This window comes from Cavia porcellus, unplaced genomic scaffold (assembly GCF_034190915.1).
Source record: "Cavia porcellus strain 051 isolate PalLab524CR breed Dunkin Hartley unplaced genomic scaffold, mCavPor4.1 scaffold_7, whole genome shotgun sequence".
In the NCBI taxonomy this organism is placed as follows: Eukaryota; Metazoa; Chordata; class Mammalia; order Rodentia; family Caviidae; genus Cavia; species Cavia porcellus.
In genome coordinates, this window is record NW_026947490.1 from 35,052,697 (window position 1) to 35,058,889 (window position 6,193).

Here is a 6,193-nt window from a genome sequence, read left to right on the forward strand (position 1 = left end):
AGGAGGAATCTTGGGAGGCTAAATTCATGCACAGTTTGTACCCCATCTGATAGGAGCCTGCCAACATCCAAGACCTGGTACAGTCATGGAGGGTGGGGTGTACATGGGCAAGGGCAACCTCCAGTGTGATTGTCTTTCCAGAATGTTATCTGGCCCAGATCCTCTGCACCACATGCTGTCCTTCCTGTCCCTGTTCACCCCTCAAACACAAAGGACTTCCCAGGTCAGAGGTATGGGGTGGATGCAGGTGAGATAGCATACTTTCCAGTGAATCCTCTGGCAGCACAAGGGCAAGATGTTCTAATATCTGAGGATCTCATTCTGTTCAGAAGATGAAACAACTCTGCCTTGTGCTAAGCCAGTCTCCTGCAAGAGCCTGACATTCAGAATCTGGGGTCTCTGGAGTGAGCTGGAATCATCTCTGTGAGGAGGAAACCCCTTCACATTTCTTTTCTGCATATAGTCCTCCTGCTCTCTCTTGTGGTTATGGCAGGTCTTTCTCCCAGCTTGGCTAAGCACTGTTTTCCCTAGGGAAGATGTGATGCTGTGTGGTCAGCCAGGCTCACACAGGTTGGGACCTTCATCTCTGAGCTCCATAGTAGATTTCTAAACAATAAGCTAACTGAGCGCTGTTCCCTATCTGACACCACAGCATAAAAAGGACCAAATGTGGGAGCGACAGGAGCTCCCTGAGCAGCCAGCCACCCTACAGCTGCCAACATACATATCTCATAATGTTGCCTTCAAGGGTGCAGTCTTGGGCTCTTATCCCTCCCCTTTCTCCTGTCAGGACCCTGCAGCCAAAAACACATAGGAGGTGACAAAGATGTGAGAACACAGACCCCTCACAGCAGGGTTCACTCACTGCCCTGTGCACCTTGAACTGTGACCCGAGCCCAGAATCACCTGGAACTCAGCACCCACCAAGCCTACCTGGAGGCCAGGCTAGCCCGGGCTCTGAGCCCACAAGGCACCTGGCAAGGACCTGGGCTTCTCTTGGAAAGATTTCTTCCACTACAAAGCTACTTCTTTTTGAGGTGGTGAGAGCCAAATCTGCAGGGTGGAACTGTGTTTGACACCAGAGTCCTTAGTGATACTCCATTAGTGGTGTCAGACTGTCAGACATGTGAGGACATGAGCCACACTAGAGCTCTCAGTTTTTTTGGCTAAAGTTTCTGAAACTGTACTGAAATAGTGATTAAGTGTTTGGTGGGGATGATCAGGCCACTCTTTCTTGAAACTCTCCAATTAAGCTACACAGTGATGAAATGTATCTTGTGTATCAGGTGTCAGACATGTCACTGCCTAGCAATGGACACCACTTACATTAAAATTAGGGTAAATGTGTTACAGCTAAAATTCAGTTCATTCCTCCATCTGCAAGAACTCAGGTGCTGATAGGCCACATGAGAGTGGAGGCTGTGATGTAAAAAGGGAGAAATTCATCCACTTTCCTTGTTAGCAACTTCCCTCCTGCTCTAGGTTAATGGTGGGAAGTTAGAATCACAGGCCCACTTGGAACTGAGTCTAATGCAAGAGACCCACACATCATAATATGTGACATCGATGGTAGGATAACTGTCTCCTGGCATCGTAATAAGCAGAATCCCTCCTGCACTGTCTCACGCCTCCTTCCCTCCTGGAAATTGCCCAGATAGAGACTTTTCCCTAGTGCTGAGGTTGTGAACCTTTCCTGAGCCCAGTGTCCTGTGGACAGAGAGCCACGGCCACTCTGCACTCCGTGTGCTTTAGAAGCAGATTTCTGCTGACCGCCCAAGGCTCCCTCATCCCTCTTCTTCCCTAGAATCAGTGACTGTGCAGAACAAGCCCTAGCTCACTGCTTTGATGTAGAGGTTCCCTAGCTGTTGGAATTAGCACATGGTTTCCTTCCCAAGGAATTCCCTGTATTCCTGGGGCACTCAGTGTGGACACACAGTTTCCCTTCATCTCTTAGCTTCAGGGAGGATGGTCTGTGGACCCCACAGTGTCTATGTCCCTCTGCACACAATTAACTGTTCAGTACCCAATCTGTCTGGCCTCTCACATCTGAAACATCACTGTTCTAAGGCCCAGGGTCATTCCCATTCACCTCTCTGAGCCAGGTGTCCTCCAGGGATCCTGTAGGATTCAGTACCACCTGAGAGGAAATTGTGCTGTTGTCTAACCCCAACAGAGGGAGACTGTATGAACCCCAAGACCTCCTATTGTGACCCAGCCACTCTTCTCTCCCTGAGGCATAGAGTGATAATGCTTCCTCTGCTGTCTGAGGTCTGTGTCTGAGGAGTGTACGCTGGTCAGTGGGCAGAGACAAGTCCACACACACTGTAGCCTGCTGTCTGATGAATGGCCACCCACAGTGCAGGACACACACAGTCCACTGTGCACTGGATGGTGAGGAGGGACAGGCCGACGCCCATACTCTTCCTCTCTCCAGACACTGCATGGAGCTGGGCCTGGTGCAGCTCACCTGGTGCTTAGAGGAAGCTGCACCAGCAACAAACACCCTCAGCTTTGCAGCACAGTGCAACCAAGCTCTGAGTTACAGACTGGGTTTTCTTTTGCAAGACAAAGCCTAGATTATAAATTGTTCCTTAAAACTTTTTTACATTTTTATGTTCAATATTTTTACTGTATAATCAAACATAGCTGCAAGCCATTATATGTGGGGAAAGCATGTTAACCAATTTGCACTGGTAGAAGCTTTGCAGCTCTTATCTCCCTCCCTATAAGCAGTGATCTCCTGACTGGAAAACCCAGTGGTCAGATCTATTTGGGGAAGGGAGTTCTCTTCACATTCTCTTCCAGTGTTCGCTGTTATTTTTTCCCCTGAGTTTTATAGCATATACTTTTGATTCTATATGAGTTTTTTTCATAGAATTTCTGTGGTTCTTTAAATTCTTTGGAGTCAAGAGGTGTTTCAATTTTTGATATGTCACAAGGCCTCCTGAAACTATTAGGAAAAAAAGCTGCCTTTGATCCACTTCTCCACACAGTCCCTGTTTCCATCTGAAGCCTCCTGAGCATCACATTCACTGTTTCCACTTCTGTCTGTGTTCTGATGCTTGAAGCTCTCTCACCAGAACCCCATGTAAACTCTCCACCCCAGCACTCTATGCTGTCTCCTGCCTGCTCTTCCCCACTTTTTCAGATTCCACTCCTAGACCAACTCCACAACCACTCCCAGTGATGCCCATAGCTCATGTGACTCCAGACCATTTATGATCCTTCCACCAGATGATGCTGCTCCCACTTCAGGTTCACCTCCGGCTTCCCTGTGCTCTGGTCACACTGCTCTGGTCACAGGTCACTTCTGTTAGGGTCTCTGGCAGCTCTGAATCATGTGGAAACTCAGACTGTAACATAGGGACCATGGGCACTGTGCCCCTGCACTTCTTGGTTTGATAACACTGAGCCTCCTGTCTAGGACCAGTCACCATGCTCACCCCAGGTGCACACAAGATCACACAGCCAGGACTTCCCAGCAGCTCTAGCACTTGTCCATGTGCACAGAGGCTATGCATACACCGAGAACTGTGATCCTGCCTGGGAGGCTCAGAGGGAGCCTCACTGCTCAGTGAGGCTCTGTCAGCACTGTCACCTTTCACGGTGATTTCTTTTCCAGACCCTATGACCTGGACAAGGTTATTCTCCAAGCCATGGTGAAACACGGCAGCCCTTCTCATTCTCCTTGGATCCAAAACAGGCCACTGGACAAGCAGAGACCCTGTATCCCCAGTGGAGCCCTCAGCCCTGGAGGGAGCACATCAGAGAGCAGCAGGAGCAGCTGCTATCCCTGGGTGTGCACAGCACTGACTGTCACTCTCCTCTCACACAGGTGAACATCCTGATGGTAAAACACACACAGAAAGCAAAGACCTGCACGTGGGGGTCGGCCTGCCCCTTTCTATTCATGCAGGGCCACACTCTCTGCAAGGACAGCCCACGCCCTGGGGATGGTGAAGCCCATCTGAGCTCTCAGCCCAAAGCACAGGTGTGGGAACAGCTGCTGTGACTCACTCTACAGCATAGGACAGGAGTCGTCCTTCAGGTCCCAAGAAGGAAAAGTGTGAAATGGGAAATAGGAATCAGAGCTCAGGTGCAGCACACATTTATTTCAGCTGCTGTGTCAGTAAGTGTGCGATCACTGTAATGAAATCCTAGAGACAGCTACTATATAAAGGACAAAACCTGATGAGGGGAGCGGTTCCCTCCTTCTCCTGTTCCTGCAGGATAAGTGATCAGTTGCTGGGTCCCCACTGAAGATCTCCCTCTCAAGATGCAAGCCATGTGCTCCTCTAGATCGCTAAGTATTTCTGGAGTCTGGGAAAACTCTCCTAAGTAAACACTCATTTAAAAATTGTCAAAGAGTGACAGTACAGAGGAGGCTCTCAGAAACTGAGTGTCCAGGTAGGAGTTCAGTTTCTGAGGCCACCAAGGATAGAGCGTGGGTCCTTTTTTTAATGAATGGGACTCTTGGGAATGTCTGGGATCAAGTGAGAGCTCAGAGGCTAAGATTTCTCCAGGCAAATTTGGATCCTGAGCCTGCAGAAGGCAAAGCCTGGTCTAGGGGGGAGCTGTCTGTCTCCTTTTGTCGGGTCTACAGAGGTGGGGACAACAGGTAGCAGCAGCTCTGACTTTCCACTTCCATTCCTCTGCGTGTTCTGCAGCGCTGAGGTCTCTGTCAGAGCTGGAGCCCTCAGAGGAGGTGACAGGATGCCTGTGGTGCCCGTTCTGCTATGCCTAGGTCGGGATGGGGAGCTGGAGGGGAACAGGCTGGGCTAGAGAAGGGAATCAGGTGAGACGTCAGACAGAACATCTGACAGGACAGGAAACTTTTCCAGGGTTGAGTCTGCACATGGCACTGCAAGGACCCGCAGGTAAGTACTCCCCCACACTCTGTGTCCTGCCCCAGCCACCAACCTGGCCCTTAGTCATGGGACACAGGCTCAGGCTGAGGTTTAGTAACAGGGAAAGCCGTTGGGTGATCTAGGGAACCAAGGGATCAAGATCTAGGGATCTAAGAAGATCCTGGATCCAGCCTCTGATTTCCTTTCAAGGAGCCCCCGGAAACCCTCTCTCTGGGCCGTGCCAGGCTCTGTGATCCCTTGGGGGAGTAGGGTCCCCAGAGCATCCTGTGGTTGAGCCTGGTATGGTGACAGGCCCTGTGGGTGGGTTCCTGGGATCAGATGATCCTGGCAAGAAAGCTCCCTTCTGTGAGCATCTGGTGTTAGGGGAGACTGGGGGCTCAGAGTTACAGTCTGAACAGAGAAGGAAGATTGAGGTTCTTGGAAAAACCAAACCTACTTGGAAACAAGGCCAATTTCTCCATCCCGTCTATGACAAGAGATGATGCCAGGCAGTATTACTGTATCTATCACAGCCATGCTGGCTGGTCAGAGCCCAGTGATACCCTGGAAGTGTTGGTAACAGGTGAGAGGACACTCAGGGTCATAGCCCCAAGCTCTGCCCTCAGGAAGGAGTCTGGTCTCAGGGGTGTCCCCCACTTGCAGCCCAGCCCTGGGGACAGTGTGGGAGATGTGGATCCATTTCACATGCTGCCTCCTTCTCCCTTAGGAGTCTACAGAAAACCCAGCCTCTCTGCCTTGCCCAGCCCTGTGGTGACATCAGGAGCCAATGTAACCCTCCAATGTACTACAGGGCAAAAATGTGACAGGTTCATTCTGATTAAAGAAGAAGAAGTCAGGCTCTCTTGGAACTTAGATTCAACACATTTTCCCAATGGACAGTTCCAGGCCCTGTTCCCAGTGGGTCCAGTGCCTCTTGATCCCAGGTGGTCATTTAGATGCTACAGCTATTGCAAGGAACATCCCTACATGTGGTGCATACCCAGTGACCCCCTGGAACTCCTGGTCTCAGGTGGGGAGACTCTATTCCTGTCTTCTCACTGCTCAAAATGTCACTCCTGACCTTAACTCCAGGGACATTTTTTTCATTTGAAGTGAAGATGATTTGGGGATTCCAGCCAGGGGAGGGTCCTTCCTCTAAGATAACAGAGCTTCTTTGAGGCAAGCCTATCTGAGCATCCTGATTTCAATTTAGAAATTGCCACATGGGCAGGGGACTGTGATGGAGAGGCTTAGCGTTGATTTTGAAGAGTGAGCTTTCTTGCCAGGATCATCTGATCCCAGGACCCCACCCATAGGGCCTGTCACCATACCAAGCTCAACCACAG

General features: G+C 50.3%; 1 pseudogene; it reads left to right on the forward strand.

Moving 5' to 3' along the window:
* Positions 1-5,186: 5,186 nt before the first annotated feature.
* LOC134477088 (leukocyte immunoglobulin-like receptor subfamily A member 5) lies at positions 5,187-5,927 on the forward strand (annotated as a pseudogene).
* The last annotated feature ends 266 nt before the right edge of the window (positions 5,928-6,193 follow it).